Source organism: Nanorana parkeri, unplaced genomic scaffold, assembly GCF_000935625.1.
Source record: "Nanorana parkeri isolate BGI_ZX_2015 unplaced genomic scaffold, ASM93562v1 scaffold478, whole genome shotgun sequence".
Taxonomy (NCBI): domain Eukaryota; kingdom Metazoa; phylum Chordata; class Amphibia; order Anura; family Dicroglossidae; genus Nanorana; species Nanorana parkeri.
The window spans coordinates 554,327-572,401 of NW_017306746.1; the positions used below are offsets into that span (position 1 = coordinate 554,327).

The 18,075-nt window shown below is 42.3% G+C and overlaps 1 long non-coding RNA gene across 1 annotated transcript; it reads left to right on the plus strand.

Moving 5' to 3' along the window:
• The first annotated feature begins 425 nt into the window (after positions 1-425).
• On the plus strand, positions 426-16,963 carry LOC108790514. Its single transcript, XR_001941450.1, has 3 exons — positions 426-437; positions 15,743-15,747; positions 16,800-16,963. It is a non-coding gene; the product is annotated as an uncharacterized LOC108790514 (long non-coding RNA).
• The last annotated feature ends 1,112 nt before the right edge of the window (positions 16,964-18,075 follow it).

Below are 18,075 nucleotides of genomic sequence, written 5' to 3' on the forward strand. Positions count from 1 at the left end.
ATGCCAGAACGGATAAAGGTACATGGAGTTTGATTTTTGCTACGCCTTTGTCGGGTTTGGTCATTACATTAATGAAACCATCAACTGACTAGGTCTCTGTTGGTTAAAATTATGTTTTATATACCACATTCTATCTACCAAGGAGTCCCCTTGCTATCTTGAGGTTTAGGGATGGCCTGGACAAGCTGTTTGGGGCATAATGGCAAAAATATTTCTGGGGTCTCTGTTGTGTTATAGCATCTTTGTTAATATTATTGTGTCACGATATTTGTGAATTACATTTATGCATTTTAAAGGCTTTTAATCATTTGCTTGGCATCCTTGGGTCCAGGTGAAGGACCCCCATCACCTTCTGTACACTTAATACCAATAATAAATATAAATATGCAGGGCCTCAGATGGGCTGTGCAGGATCTATGGTGGGTTGTGCAGGGTCTGTGATGGGCTGTGCGGGGGTCTATGTTGGGCTCTGCGAGCTCTCAGGTGGGATGTTTGGGGTCTATGGTGGGCTCTGAGCCTGCGACCCTGCAGAGCCCACCAGAGACCCTTCACATTCCACCTGAGACCCCGGCTTCCCTGCTACACTAAAAGCTCAAGCTATCAGAAGCTGGACATAGTGTGGGCTTTGAGCCTGAGATCCTTCACGGCCCACCTGAGACCCCGGCTTCCCTGCTACACTAACAGTACAGCCTATCAGAAGCTGGATAGAGTGTTTGCGCTGTATCCAGCGACTGACAGGTTACGCTTAATGTCTTAATAAACTCTGGTTTCCTCTCCATACCTTGTCACACATGGCAAATTGCAGAAGTCACTCAAGAGGTGACCAGGATCAGCTGCTGCAGGAAGGGAAGATGTAAAGAGACTGGAGGCCCTGTGTACCCCTTGCAACTGTTTTCTTTGTACCTGGATGCAGGAGTCACAGAAATAGATATGCAGTCAGATAGACATTGCACGCTCAATATTTACAGCCTTACATGGAATAAATTCTATCAGTGTACAATTCAGGTTCCATGACCCCATGGAAATATAAAAGGGATCCTGTCAGAATAGAAATATGGAAGTTGCCATTGCTGATTTGCTTTGCTTTGTTCAGTGCCTTCACTTCCTAGTGAGCCATAGACCTGTAACAAACAGGCAGCCAGTGAAGTCTGAAAAGTGTCTACTTGTTCTGGGTGATTTGGCTTTACCAAGTCTCAGTCTATTCAGGCATTCTTATAGGGCTACTAATCCTGCATCTATATAATAACTAAAGGCTGAATTGATATTGGATGTATGGGATTATTCTCTACGAACCTCTCTGGCAGAACCTTCATTAAGTTGGGTCTCAAGTGGGACGCCCAGCTGAAAAACATACAGCTTGTCCACTTATTTCCCAAAGTAAGTGCACCTAAATAAAGGAAGTCTGGTCCTTTATATGCCTTTTCTTTTGCTTTATTTCAGCTAACCTGTAGAACAGAAAGAGTAGAGGTAGAATACCCAAAGTTGTAGCACACATTTATTTCACAGCTCTACAGCTAACAGTCCTTGGATGGATGCTCAAACTTGTACACTCCCACTCAAAGAAAACGAAGGCTCCGTACACACATTAGCGGTTTGTGCGGAAACACGCTAAACACAAAAACGAATACATTGCACTGGTGTGTCTGTTCACACAGCATTCGGGGAGGATTCTGCGTGTTCTGCTATAGTGTAGCCGCAAACATGCGAAATCCGCGCATATGTTAAAGTTTACGTGTTTTCGTGCCGCACAGAAAACGCAAACGCTATGTGTGAGTGGAGCCTAAGGTAGCTTTCACAAAGCAGAGATTCCTGTGCTACCTCTGTACCATGTATGTGAATGTACATATAGACCAGTGGAGGTTCTAGTGTTATTTGCTATCTTTCCCATCTCATGTAGGCAGCATTGGCAAGACCTAAAAAGATTTACAGGTCCATTCTCTTAGCCCCATGTGCTGAGGCCCCATGTCCTGGGCTTATTCCCAGCATCCCAGACTCAAAATCCTTCTATAATGTTGCTCCATATATTTAACAGTTTGCTTGACCCATTCCATTGTGCCTAACTGTTCAGGACAGCTGTTAAATATGAAAGTTAATCACTAGTCATACTTCTCATACAAATCTCTGGATAACCCAACAAGATGGATAATTAAGTGCATAAACCTTGAAAGTTATTAATAGATAACCCCACAAGAGGCTGGCAAAAAGGATAACAAAAACAAAACTGCAGAGCACAAAGAACCTGGAAAAACAGGTAACATTTTTTTAAACCTATATATACCTAGCCCCTATCAATGCTTTTGTCACTGCATCTGACCTATACACTCTCAATAGAATTTCTCTCTGCCCTGTAAGGCCTCATTCACACTGCGTTAACTTGGGCCGTACACGTCCATGCAGCGTGCACGCCCATATCGGGCCTTTCCCAGGAGGGACAGGTGCTGCATGTGATTGCACGCAACAGCCTGTTCTTCAGTATGGAAAGACACGACCATACGATGTCATGCACAAACCCAAAATGCACATCCGCGCATGTCCGGGTGTCAATGCTCGGATGCAGACAGGATCCATCCTGTCTGCATCTAAGTACGGACACCCAGACGGGCATGGATGTGGAGCTCGGGTGTGCGTATGACAGCGTACGGTCGCGTCTTCCCATAGGGAAGAACAGGCTGATGCATACAGCACCTGTCCCTCCCGGGAACGGCTCGATATGGTCGTGCACGCCACATGGACATGTACGGCCTGAGTTAATGCAGTGTGAATGAGGCCTAACAGTGTATTATTTGTTCCATGGTACAGGGCCAGGATGATTGTAATTTCTTTCAATTTTACATGGTTAATAGAGAAAGTGGTTTACAGTAGACTGCTAGTGATTTTTTTTTTCCTTAATTATGAGTGCCTACAAATTTGTTTCAGAGCTATGGAGCTTAGACAAGCATATAACTGTTTCAAGTGACTGCTCCATAAAGCAGAGCATAGTGCCTCTAATAATTAGCAGTTCATGTTACCAACTTTCTCTTTTATCTGTATAAAGTTTCCTTTGAAGTATGTTCTTACAAAGTGAGCTCTTTGTTCAGGAACCTCAACTCATCCTGAGTGTCTCTGTAGGAGGTGACTGCCGGGCAAATCTTCTGTTAAACATGAGGACTCATTGTCACTATGCTGTTATGTTTACCTGAATATGGGGATCAATGTAATTGCTTATATATATATGTACAGTTGTGCTCAAAAGTTTGCATACCCTTGGGGAATTGGTGATATATGTACAATTTTTAAAGAAAACATGAGTGAGCAGGCAAAACACATTTCTTTTATTTCTTATGGGATTCATATTCAACTGAAGCTCATAACAGAATGGCAAATTCATTAAACAACACATGGCAACAAATGAAAAAAATGAAATGGCCCCTGTTCAAAAGTTTGCATACCCATAGTTCTTAATACTGTGTATTGCCCCCTTTAGCATCAATGACCACATGCAATCTTTTGTAATACTAGTCTATGAGGCCCTGAATTCTTGCAGGTGGTATAGCTACCCATTCGTCGTGGCAAAAAGCCTCTAGGTCATGCGAAGTTTTGGTCATCTTACATGAACTGCACATTTGAGATCTCCCCAGAATGGTTCAAGGATATTAAGGTCAGGGGACTGTGATGGCCACTCCAGCACCTTCAACTTTTTCTGCTGCAACCACTAGGGTCAACTTGGCCTTGTGCTTAGGGTCATTGTCATACTAGAAAGTCCAAGAGCGTCCCATGTGCAACTTTTGTGCAGAAGAATGCAAATTGTCTGCCTTTATTTTCTTATAACATGCTGCATCTTGCCATCAATTTTCACAAGATTCCACGTGCCTTTAGAGCTCACACCCCCTAAAACAATAGTGGGCACCACTGCTGTCCCCGTGCGGCGCCTGGGAGCGGCTCGCGGGTCTCCGCGCACTGATCTGAGACAGATTCAGCGGCTTCCAGCCGCTGATCTCTCCTCCAATCACTGGACCCGGAAGTGATGTGTATTACATCACTTCCGGTGTCACTCTTACAGTCTTTGGCTCTTAGAGCGAGGAGATGAAGCTGGGGAAGCAGATCTCTGCTTCCTCAGCTTCTTTGGGGTCCCTAGGTGACATTAGGGGTCTGAAAGAGGACATAAAGAGGACCTGTCACCTCCTATCTGCTATTACATACATATGCATTGGTGCGCCTACGTGCAAAAACGACAATTGCGCTACACATGTTACATATCTCCGCAAACATCAATCACTGTTAGCACTACACCAATGAGCGGTAAAAGCCTTAAAAATGTTCCCTATGGGAAATTTGGGGTATTGACTTTTTTTGCGGCTTCACGGGCGAACGCAATTTTAAGGCTTCACATGTTTGGTATCTATTTACACGACGTGACCCCGTCTTTTATATTTTACCAAAAAATTGGGTATTATATTATGTTTCTGTGCACTAAATTTTAATTTATTTTATTTTTTCCTAAAAATACTGGTTTGATAAACATTTGCGCAAAAACCATGCGACATAAACAATTGTAACTAGCATTTTTGTATACTACAGGGCCTCTGCTTTCAGAACATATACAATTGTTTGAGGGTCTGAAGCTGTTTTCTAGCCAAAAATTAATATTTTATCATGTGTGCGCAAATAGTAAGAAAATGCCCCGGACAGCAAGTGGTTAATAATAGCTTTAGCATACTAAACAGAAATCAGTTCTAAGTTAGGGATCGCACTTTGCAAAGGTGGCAAGAAGCAGCAGCGTGCCTTTACTTGTATTTACTAAATGATGCAATAAAGCCCCATGTTTTACCATGCATTACTGCACCACTTGTTAACATGCTGTATATGTGTGTTGCAGGGTATTGCCATTGCTTCTGAGGCCCACCCGGATGTGTAAACAAATGATCCAGTGCTACAGCACAAAACAACACATATATGTGAATGATCTGTACATTGTGTTGTGCTGTATTGTAATAACATGTTTTCACCTGGTAATCCTGCGAATAGCACACTTCCAGTGCCATTATACACTTATTTCTCCACTGTATCTATGGGGGCAGCCATAGTTGTCAGGCTAGGTTTCAAACATGTCTGCCTTTGTTCATTTCCATTAAATGGTGGATTGATGGGACTAGCAGTTTACACAAGACTGATAAGAATGATTGTGCTTTCATTTAAGCTCACAAAAATGTCACTGTATTTTTGGCAAAATCAACAGGTATTTCAGTACTTGCTTAAAATGTTCTTAGCCTGAGGAGTGAAAATGAATGCAGCCACAACATTTAAGGACTGGTGATCTGCAATATAGTAAATTTTTTGGGGGGGGTTTATACACTTTAAAGGAGAACTACGAGGCAAGTGAAAATCCCTCAGCCTCATAGTTCTAGCCGACCTGTGACAATGAAACTGTCACAGGTCGGCTTAATAGATCGGGAAGTGAGCGAACACCTACCATCGCTTGCTCACTTCTCGCTCTATCCCTGCAGAGAGCCGTGACTCCCTCCAGCGCTGACTGGCGGAATGGACGGGGGAGGGGGCGGGCACAGCTGGCTCTGCCTCTAGATAGGCAGAGCCAGCTGTCAATCCCCCAGCTGGGTGGATCTCGACAGTAATGTCGGGATCCGTCCCGGCTGCGGCGTCTCAGTATACCGCAAGCTGCAGCTCGCGGTATACTGATCTTTAGGTGACGGGAGGACGCTAGTTTGTGTCCTTCCATTACCCTTAGGAGAACTTTGGGGACCCCATAGTTCTCCTTTAAGGACCGGGAGATAGAACAGCCCTTTATCCTTTGAAATCTCATTATATAGTGGCATAGATATCATGTCCTATAAACTAATTTTACTTGTCCTTATACTTGTCTACCAATCCGATTTCCCCTCAATAACTTTACAGAGGTCTTAGCAAGGAAAGATCATTTTTTGATTAATTTCTGCATCTTATTTTTTGATGATTAAATACACCTGATTTTTTGCTGATGATAATTGATAAGTTCTTATTAATATTCTATCATTTTTAGTAAGACTTCAATGATTCTACTGTAGACAAAAAACTTGGATTCCTGCTAAAGGTACTGCTCTGTTCCTTTTGTGTTCTCAGTTATTTTAGAGATAATAGTAATAATAATAATAATAATAATAACTGTTTTACCTTTTCTCTCTAATCACTTCAGAAAACATTGAAAAACAATATTGTAAGGTAATAGCTAATCATACTTAGAGCCATAAAATTCAGTATAAAGAAGAAAGTATAAAGAAAGATTTTTGCTATCTGTCAACATTGTTATACAGAGTTAATTTATATTAGCTTGACTTGTAAGGCAGTAGATTCATTCTAATTATGCAGCGTAATTAACTCTGCATGGTTATTCCGGACACTATAGTCACATAAAATGGCTATTTTGTACAGACTGGAAAGAGAAAGTTGGAACAAAGATTTAAGCTTTGACATTTCTCTTCAATTTGCTTTGTCTGTGTATGAAAATATTTACAAAGCACCTTTCATTATATTATAGAGCATTCAAGCCATATTCAAAAGGCCGCTGTATCTTTCAAGCATGGACAGTCTTGCAGGCCCTGTTTAGGCCTAGTTATTAATTCCCATCACTCTTGTGGTTCCCAGATCCTCCAGTCTCCAGCGAGCTCTGCGGGCCACATTGTTTCTGTATATTCATCAGTCTCTCCTTTCAGAAAACCGAACTCCAGACTGGGGTATTTCATCCATTCTTAAATGTTTGGCAGAAACCCCAAAAACTGCAGGGGATTAGAAGCATGAAATGTTCAATAAAACCTGGAACTGAAGTTCCTGGAGCATGTCCTTGGGTGCCCATGAACAGGAGCTAGTCTGTTCCAGGGGTGCCTGAAAGCATGTTTTAACAGTGTGTAGCTGTCCAAAGTAAGTAATTACAGTGACAGAGATGAATTTGTCATCAACAATGTCATTAAGACAAAAGAAAGCCCTTGATTGTCATGCTGACCACAACTTTATGACTCAGGCAGTCCAGACAATAAAGATAAATCCTTTCCCTGCATGCTAAACTTTTTAATGGAACCATTCTCTATTACAATAGTGATTGAGTTACATCACTATGATGGCTACTAAATTTTTTTCACATATTGAACACTGTCACTTCAGCTGGCCATACACAGTCAGCTAGTAAGAGCTGCGTGTGGCCCTGCTGGCACCACTCCATTCAACAAAAGTCGAATTTTCTGTCGGACCACAAATTGTTACCCGAACCGTGACAGCAGTCAATGTTCAGGTATCATGACAGTTGTGGTGGTGCCGGGTGTCCGAACACAATAGCCCAGCAGGGGTAGTACCCTGTCCACACTGCTTAGTAAGGATGGAAAAATCGAGCGATTTTTCCTTGTTTATCCCAAATGCATTCTTCTGGGTTTCCAGTGTTCAGCCGTTTGATTGGCCGATGCACGCACACAGGAGTTAGTTCATCTTGGCATGCTGTACACTAAGCTGTACATGCATGGCTCAGCATAAAAATAAAAAATATTGCCAAATGGTAGAAAGCTATCATGGCAGAACACAATGTGTAAGTCTTTTCTTCTATAAAAGCTTCTATCTATCATTCAGCAAAAAAATTTCTGTCTGCTTATCCGCATGTGCAGCTCAATGCACAGACCCAGCATGCTGAGATAAAGTAACTCCTGTGTGGAAAGCCTGTTGAGTGTCAGTTTTTTATTTAACCACTTCAAGACCAGGTGTTTAGACCCCCTTATACTGTAATCAGTGGGTGGCTTATACCTGGGGGACTCAATGTAGCAGCCGGTTTGTGACAGGAGAGTGTAGTGGTTTGGTGACGGCGGGTCAGTCAGTGGTGATAGCTGGTCAGATTCCTCAGGCACAGCTGCCGCGCCACCTGGGCTCCTATGTCCCATGGACCTCAGGTGTCTGAGGTGACTCCACATTCCAGGGACTGAACCACACACCACAGAAGCAGTCACTGTCCAGGTACAATTGCCCGGCAGGAGAGATTCCTCCATCAATGCTATTGGGGCGGCAGGGTTAGTTTATTTTATTTTATTTTTACTCCTTTATAACTTTTTTATTTTTCTAATGCTTATTTATTTTTTTACTTTTATTTATCTTATCATCTTTTACTTTTTAATTTTAATCACCATTTTATTTATTTTAAGTGCAGCTCTCCCCTATCACTAATTATATGGAGCAGAGCGGAGAATGGACGTTCTCTGGTCTGCTCTGCTCCCCTCTCTTCATCCTGAAGATCTCCAGAGAGAGGCGGCCAGCGAGAGAAGAGGTACGCACAGTGTGTGTGTAGGGGGGGACAGACCTGCAGGCTGCATACAAGTGATCTCAGCGACATCTCCGAGATCACTTCTAAACGAATGAGCGGCTTCCCCGCTGTACATTTAACCCTGCTTACCCGAAGCAGGGCGTGGGCACACCCTTTCACCCACGCCCCTCTGCTCCCTGCCGCTCTGAGGCTGGGCCTTGGTGGCCTTGTGGGAAATCCGGCCCTGCAAGAGCCATAGACACAGTACGATCAGTGAGAAGTGTTTCTGCATATGGAAGACCTTCAAACACTAACATTTCTACTGCCACTTACAGTCAGGAACACAAAATCTCGTATATAAGAAATACTGATGGTTTTATCCTGACTGTAGTTCTCCGTTAAACCCAACACTTTTTGAGTGGTGGTGTAAGTACACCTTTGCACATTGTGTGCTACATTTAGATAAGTAATAGAACCAACATCTCCCAGTTCTTAGGACTCTAGTTGCCGTTGAAGTAGGGTTGCCACCTGTCCAGGATTCACCCGGACAGTCCGGGTTTTGAATGCTGTGTCCGGGTTTCATGGCAGCAGTAACCCAGACACAAGATGTCAGGCAGACAGGGGCAACCAAAATTTAGATAGGGGCTACTGGCCACCTAGTTAAAATAGTCTCAACTGTGATATTTACATATTAATGGGTGGCGCTATTTACATATGAATAAGCCACGACTCATTCTCCCCCAACAAATGTCCGCCCATCGCTAGGGTGTTCGGGTTTCGCTTGAAGAAAAGGTGGCAACCCTACGTTGAAGAGGTAATTAGTGTGCAATAAAGAGTGAATGTTTTCTCTGTGATCCTATTCAGAACCTACAGGTAGGCTAATCAAGTTTTGACTAATCAATTTTAAAGTGCATGTTGTATTATTTTAGTGATATTGGGTTGTAAGTTCCTCAAGGGCAGATGTATATGGTTAAAGTATAAATCCGGTCATATCTCATACGTTGTGGGTGGATCCTGGTGGATTTAAACACACACTTTCTTTTAATAACAGTAATATTTCATGAGATCTCTGATGCCTCCATTGTGCCTCTGAGAAAAGTAGTAATCTAAATGTGTTTAATGCTATGGAAAATCTTGAAAGCTACACATCACCACATTGCTTGACATATACATTGAGTATGGCTGGATCATGATGCCAGAAATGGGATCTCGAAGATAAATTCCTCTTAGTTGTTTATAAGAAGCTGGTGGGTTATTGAGGTCAGCAGCGTGTAGCCAAGCTTGGTCCCTTGCCGTTTTCTAGAAGTATTGTGTATTTGATCGGTAGCATATAAAAGATCATAGCAACTTACAAAAGAACAAAAGAAGTCAGAGAATATGATGCATCACTCATATGGCTTTTCCCACATCTAGAGATGGACAGATCAGCAAAACTTTACACACAGAGATATTGGGGCAGAGCACTTCATCACAGCTGTCAGAAACTATTCGCCTTCCAGAACAAAGAAAGCACATAAATATGTGAGCTCCATGCTAAGATGGTCTGAGATAAACAATCACCTTTGTATTGTATGAGTCATTGCTCAGTGAGTGAGCTGACTCCTTGTCTGATACTCATCCTGTGCCATGTCTCACAGCAAGTACAAAGTCCTTCCAATGCACATACGCAACATAAGAAAGCTAAAGCTGGGTATACACTCGTAGATCTTTTCATACAGCTTTTGCTTTTGAACAGAAAGACAGATTCCTTCATCCAAAAAACAACATGGATGGAGTGATCTCCCTCTGCGGCTATTGTATTTTGGCAGTTGGTTCTGCTGGCTGTCAAAAATCTGAACAGAGCATGAATCTGATTGGATGCACGCTCTGCTCAGTCAACAGTTTTCCACCTGGTTCCTTTAATTGAACAACATTTTGTGCAGCAGCCGGCAGACATGACCACCCATCATTCATCAAGGACCAGCTAAAATTCGCTCAGCTTTATTCTGCTATGGCCCACAGGCATACTCCCCAACTTTCTGAGATGAGAAAGTTATGTGGATTAAGAATTCATATGACACAAATGATTGGCTAATCCCAGAATTCTTGTTTTCCACCATTACTTTTCCTTCATTTTGGCTTTTCAAATAGATAATTAAAGTGGACCTGTACACATATCTTTAAAATAATAACAAACACACCTTGAGAAATGTTTAGTAATGACAATCTACAATCACATACTTCTAGATAATTGCAGGCTTTTTATTCTTTGCATTCCTTATTTCTCTTTTCTTTCCCAGTCTTCTGGCAGTGGCCATGTTTACTAAGAGCAGATTTCTAGCTTCCCTATTACTTCCTGGATTTCTGGCACATGGGACTAGGACATGTGACCATGCACATCATCTAAGGGGAGGAAATTGCCTTTCCCTGAGATCTCGTGAGATTACAGATGAGATTTCCCACAATGCTCTGCTGATGACAAGGCAATCTCAGTGTGCGTTGCTTTGGCAAACTGAAGTAATTTTGCACTTTCAAAGCAGGAAGTGAATGCTCTGCAAGTGTAAGTATTTTAAAATCCCAGCATTTTACACCTGACATGTCTATGTTATTATTAATCATCATACATAGAGGGATGCATTGGTAGAATTTAATTTTTGAGTGTAAATGTCCACTTTAAGAGATAGGTACTGCCTATTAAGAGATTAATTAGGAGGTAGGTACTGCCACCTATACATTTTGGATTGCTGTAACACAGCCTTCCTATAATGGCCTGTTTGGTTTTGTAAGTAATTTCTAATACAACAACAACAAAATGTGAAAAGATTAATGTATACCCAGTTAAGACACTTGTGGAAGATTGTTATGCAAGAGATGCTGTGGCATAGTGCGATATCCTTGGCAAGAATCTACTAATCCACATAATGTATTTCTGCAAATCATGTATGCAAACCTCAGTCAGACTCTTGTGACTCATATGGGAAACATGTTTCTGCTTCAAGGTAGAACGGAGTTTATTGTGGCTATACCTATGTGATTATTTATATGTAAATGTATCACACTTTTAAGTATGCTATTCGTTTCTCTGTCCTTTTGACTTAATGAATAACACTCTATAGATGATAAATATAAGGAACTAGATTACTACATTTATATTCAGCTCTGCAGAAGCATAAACAAAATTGTACATTTATATGGATTCCTGCATATTGCAGAGGGAATTTCTGCATCCACCTAACACAAATTAAAGTCCAAACCTATCTCCCCCTACCCTGCGCCTGGCACCCTCGAGTGCCTGAACTTACCCTTTGCAACACTGCCGTGCTTCTCCAATCGCTGCTGCTGTCCTGAAATCTCACCTGAAAATACAGACAATATGCCTGAACGTTGTATGGCACCCCACCCCACATTCATTGCTCATTCTGGCTCTGAGCACTGTATCCTTGGATGCAGGAGGCATATCACATGCTTGGGAAGTCCAGGATTTGTATTACTTAAGAGAATAATGACATTTGGATTTTCTGTAACAAAGTTCATCCACATTGGATTTGTTTACCTTGAACTGGACTACTTGAAGAGTTGGCCCTACACTTCTAATGGGTCAGTTCTAAAGCTGGCCATACACTGATCATTTTTTCTCATTCAGCCCCACAGGCTGAACAAGAAAAATGCTTGATTCCCCCTGCTGGGCTATTGAATTCTGACAGCGGTGGGTGTATTGCTATTAGATTACCCAAACCGTGACTGCAATTTATTGACTGAGAAATTTCAGACTAGCTCGAAGGGACACGGACAGGACCACACATTCTTTTCCAAGCCTCATATTTCTCTCGATAAATCCTACTTGATAAAAGTACCTCCTACAGTTCACTGAAATGCAGAACACTAGACATCAACCTGTACCGCAATCTTAGGGATTCCTTCTAGATGCAGATGTAGAAGCATTTCCTTAATTTACCTTTACTCACAGCTGACAGCGCTGCATTTGTTTACCAGCAAAAGTAAAAAAAAGAAAGCTCTTAATATTTTTCATTCTATCCAAGAAGTATACAATTCAAAAATGAATTCATTTAAAAAAAAGTTTCCAGGAAAGAAGAAATATCTATTCAAAACAGATAAAAACTTGAATTGGCTTCCCGGCCAATCAGCATTGAGACAGCCTAACAGCATGGAGCCGGCTTCCTAGCCAAGCAGGAAGCCGGCTACCGGGCCAATCAGCATGGAGTCATGGAGGACAATCAGGAAGCCGGGCGTCAGCCGGCTCCATGCTCCCAAAAGTACTGGTATCGGTATTCAGTATTCCTGAGTACCGAAAGATAAATATCGGTACTTGTACTCAATACCGTAAAACCAGTATGAGTGCATCCCTACTAAAAATATTAGGTTTAGGTTTCTGAGTTTTGTTTTCCTTAGTAGTTCCTCTCTACTGTCCAGTTTGCGGCTTGGCTTGGGCAATGCCCTTAACTACATCAGGTCTGAGAATAGATTTATCATGCACTGGGCTTTGCTTCCACTGTGGATGCTTCCAGTTTTACATGCAATGCTCAGAGGGCTTTTTTTTCCAGTTTTGCCAGTTTTCAGCTGTTCTGCTGAGTATTGTTATTGGTTGGGGTTGGTATAAAGTTAGCATGGATCATGAAATGGCTAGTGCAGACCTAAACATACTCAGAAATTCTTGCATCCTAAGATGACTTTTGGAGCTACACATCAGCCAAACTTAGATGTGGATCATAGCTTTTCTGAAGAGCAATGCTTCAAAAAACAAAAGACACATATAGAAAGTGGCTGTTTATATGGTTGTTGCATTATCGAAAGTTGCAAGCCATGCTGCTGGCTGCACATTTTGTTTCTAGGTGATTTCTAGTCACACACACACACACACACTATATTGTGCATGTACATGTTTATTTTGGCTATCTTTAAAATAGTTTTTGGCTTGTTTTAAAACAGGATTTGGCTGGACCTGTAAATGATCTCTGCCAATGCCATTAAGCATTATAACAGAAAGAAATTAACCATTGTGCACTATGGGAAAAATAAACAGTTTTTACCACTATGGACATCAGAAACAGGTGTAGAGTTAGACATTTAGGGATATATTAATATAACAATAAATCTGACATTCAAAAGATTCACTGCAAGTGTTTTACGTGACGTTAATTCACTACCAGTGAATGTTTTGGTATAGGTCACATTCACCGGTTTATAAATATACCCCTGAAAGTGAATAGGTTTGCTGTGTCAGACTCAACTCTCCTCCCATCAATCAGGTCAATCAGGCAACAGCTCTTGAGCAATGCTCACTATGCCTAAGTTGGCCCCCCTGCTGTGTAACCTTACCTGTCCTCCATGTCTTCCTTCAGTCCTGTGCATCCTCTGCTTCTTCAGCAGCATTCAGTATCATCCGATGCGCTCTGTGACTCCAGCGACCGGTGAGCATCCTGTGTCATCCGATGACCCTAGTAAGCCCCTGAGGCCTGAGTGCCCTGTGATGCCAGTAATGCTTGAGCATCCTGTGTCATCTGGTGACCCCAGTGTGCCCCTGTGTCTCCAGTGGCCCATTAGCATCCTGCTTCATCCAGTGCACCCCTGTGCACACTGTGACTCCTGTGGGCCCCTGAGTCTCCAGTGACCCATGAGTATCCTGTGTCATCCATTGACCCCACTGCACCCCTGTGAACACTGTGACTCCTGTGGGCCCCTGTGTCTCCAGTGACTTGTGAGCATCCTGTGTCATCCAATGGCCCCAGTTGTCCCGTGTGCACAGTGTCATTCAGTGACTCCTATGTGCCACGTGACTCCAGTGACCCCTGAGCATTATGTGTCATCTAGCAACTCCTAGTACACCCAGTGCGCATCTGTGAAAGCTGTGTCTCCATAAAGTCTCTGACCCACTCTGCAGCTGGCTCTCTACTTTCAGGTACGCTCCGGCAATCACCCCAACTATCCTTCTTTCAGTAGATATGGACCCCTGTCTGTGACAGTTTGCTTGAGCCATTAATCCTGTGACGTACCCAAGTTGTTTACTGATGCTAAAAAACTTCTACCTCTCCATATTTTTTCGACTTGTTTGGATCAGCTACAGGCCTCTTACGCCAGCTGCCGAACCAGCTCTGTCCACAAAAGTCGCCTGACATGCCAGGTACCTCCAGTCTTCACTTGCCACGTCCTCCATGCTTCTCCCAGGAACCAAAGGGTTGCTGTGGGTTCATAAGTCAGTGTAATTATACTGTGCCTTGAGTTACAGCCACAGAACTTCCATATGGACAGGACTAAAGTGGCCTATGTAATTTTCCAATTGCCCTGCTCTCTGGGGAAGATTTCTCCTGGACATCCCCTCTCTGGGAAAAAAAGCGACCCTATGTTCAACAACATTGGATTTTTCTGCGAAATCTCTGATGAGCCTGCTTTAGCCTCCTCTTCTGCAAATTCTCTCCTAAGCCTATATACCATGATATGTCCAGAAGCCGCCAGAGAGCTCCTCTCACTTGGTTGATTTTACTCTGCTTCCTGTACACTATTCAGATTAGTAGAGGCCCATCCCAGGATCATCCTTCTTTTTTTTGGCTTTTTTCCTTTATTTTCTCCTGGTGATTCACCCAGTACACACTTCCTGTCTAAGGGTGGCTCCACTCTATGGTGAGGCAACAGGGTCACCATTAGACAGCAGTAACCTGTGAAGAGGGTAGTACACTAGCAAATTTACATGAACTTATTTTTCCTTTTTGGGTCAAGGTTGTACATAAATAAATAAAAGCTGATAATTGTGATCCTTGTCCTTTTGCTGGACAGCTTGGTCTGTTAAAGGAAGTTGAAAGATAACAGAGTTCCTGGAAAGAGCACTATGTGAAAATAAAGGAAAGAAGACTAAAAAAGAAAATGAATGCAGCCACCACTTATAAGGATTGATAAGTTGCAATGTATTATATTTTTGCTTTTGCGTTTAAATACACTTTAAGATGAACCAGTGAAAACATTGGCAACAGTGTATATATGTAGAAAAACATAAATGTGGCTAGATCCCTTGAAGGGATTCCCTGAATGTAAACAGTGGTATAACTGTATGAGAAAATAGATCACGTAAATGGTTAGAGAGTTGACAAGAGGGCTTTCCTTACACCTGTGGTCCACACACCCTTGGATTAGAGAACAGGGAATGAGAAGAGTGGCATAGGTGCCAAAAGTCCGCCAAGAAAAATGTTGGTAGCTTGCAAAAGGTTGATGATAAAGGGAGGAGTTGGTGGAGATGACTGATTCAGCATCCAGTGATAGGCCGGTGGATGAGAATTAAGTCAGTGTTGAGGGATAGGCTGGGTGTCAATGAGGACATAAGCCGAGGAAAGAATCAACAGCAAAGGACTGGCTGCTATATGAGAAAGAAGTTGGCAACATGTAACATGCTGCTTACAAAACAAGACGTTAGTGGTGGAATAGGCTGCTCCCCAAAGGACAAGCTGTTGGCCAAGGGTGAAGTCAGCAATGAGGGATAGGCTGTTGGCTGAAGAAGAATTCAGCAGTGAGAATGGGTGTTGAGGGCCAGGCTATTACCTTAGGAAGGAGTCACAAGTGTGTAACGGGCTGCTGGGGATGGGGATGTCAGCAAGGGCCAGACTACTGGAAAATGTGGTGGAAGGATTCCTCAGAGTAGGGAGTCCGGGTGCAACAATGGATCCCACCAGAGACAGGATGCAGCCAAGCAACGAAGGAAGTATTTTTAGAGAAAGAAGTTGGTGAGGGAGAGGATGCTGGCAGGGAAAACGTCAGCAAGGTAAAGGATGCTGTTGATTGAAAAATAAGACACCAAGGCAAAGGCTTCAGCTGAATGGTAGAGAAAGAGGAGGTGATAGACATTTTGTGGTGTGCATGCACGAGTGTCTTGTCTGTCATACAAATTTACCAACAGACATATGTTTGTTGCATGCTCTGTTTTCTACACTAACACACACAGACGGACATACAGACAAAACATTGACTAAAAGACATAAATTGTAGAATGATGCACAGATTTCTTTGCGCAAGTCTTTCCTCTTTCGAGGTTTTTTTAAATTCAAGTGTATTTACTTAAAATTGAACATAACAGAAAAAAACCCCATAAAGTAGCATAAGCAATCTAGTTCAAAAAAGATCATAAAAGATAACAATAATAACATGTTAGTAGTAGAGTGTAAATTTGACACGTATATATAAGAGAGAAAAAATGTGCAGAACATATTATTAATCACTTTAGAGTTTTGAATGATTGGTCTGTTGATCAGACTAAAAGAATTTTTGTTAAATTGGAGAATGTTAAAATAGAGGCTATAGGTACAGAAATACATACACATACAACACAGTAAATGCAGTTTTTAGGTCCTAGCTTTTTTCATTTTTTATTTATGCATCAGCAAAAGTGTGCCCGTTCCAATATGGCTAAGGTTTTGGATATTACAAAAGACACTAAAAGGTGTCTTAGCAGGCATAATGTGCACGGGAGGAGTGCATAGGGCATGATAAGAACAGGCAGTACATGCAGGAGAGAAGTGTGGAGGGTAAACCAGAGGACAGTACAGGAAGGAAATGAGTGTAAAGGATATATCAGAGGGCAGTACATGCAGGAAAGGTGCGTGAAGGGTATCACGGAGGGCAGTATGTGCAGGATAGGAGTATGGAGGGTATAACAGAAGGCAGTACTTGCAAGAAAGGAGTGTGGAGGTTATATCAGAGGGCAGTACATGCAGGAGAGGAGTGTAGCGGATATAACAGAGGGCAGTACATGCAGGAAAGGAGCGTGCAGGGTAGGGTTACCACCTTTTCTTTAAGCAAAACCTGAACACTCTAGCGCTGCGTGGCAATTGTTTTGGGAGAATGTATGAGAGAGAGAGAGAGAGAGATTTTCTCAGTGACCGCTAATGTAACATAGGTATATACATTGACCAGCAATGTAACGGAGGGGAGGTGCAGAATTTAAATATCAATTAACCATTATATTTACATATGAATGAGTCACGGATTATTCATATGTAAATAGTTCCACCCATTCATTTGTAAATATCACAGTCAAGCCTATTTTCAGTAGGGGGGGCTAGTCGGCCCTATCTTAATTGTGGTTGCCCCTTTCTGCCTGACATCTTGTTCTGGGTTTCAGCTGCTATGAAACCCGGACACATCATTCAAAACCCGGACTGTCCGGCAACCCTAATACACGGTATCACAGAGGTCAGTACCTGCAGGAGAGGAGTGTGGAGGGTATAACAGAAGGCAGTACATGCAGGAAAGGCGTGTAAAGGGTATCACAGAGGTCAGTATGTGCAGGAGCGCGGTATGGAGGGTATAATAGAAGGGAGTACTTGCAGGACAGGAGTATGCAGGGTATGACAGTGGACCCAATGTTTGAGAGTTGGTAGGGAGAGATATCTATGGCACGGTGTTGCTGATTTACAAACGCAGTACAGCATTTTCATCTTAAAAGTGAATTTTCACTTATTATAGTGAATGATGTGAAACAAACTAAACATTTTATTTGCAAAGAACACCCAATCATGTGAAGGTAAAATAAAAAAAAGAAATAAATTGAAGTCAGCACAACTTCACCTTGTTCAGTAAGCTAAGTGATAATTCACTTAGAAAGAGAAGAGAGTAAATGAACTTAAAGCTGAAATGCTAACAGGCTCACACTGACTAACTTACACTAATGGTGTAGCAGACATACTGATCAGACTTTCATACACTAACAAACAGCTGAATGAGACACTAAAGGGAACCTGTCATGAGAAAAATATGTAGACTGCCATTGCAGAAGATTGTGCAGTTTTCTGAACAGCCGCACAGAGGCAGAATCCTTGAACAGGTGCAGCATTCTTGGCATATCAGCACTG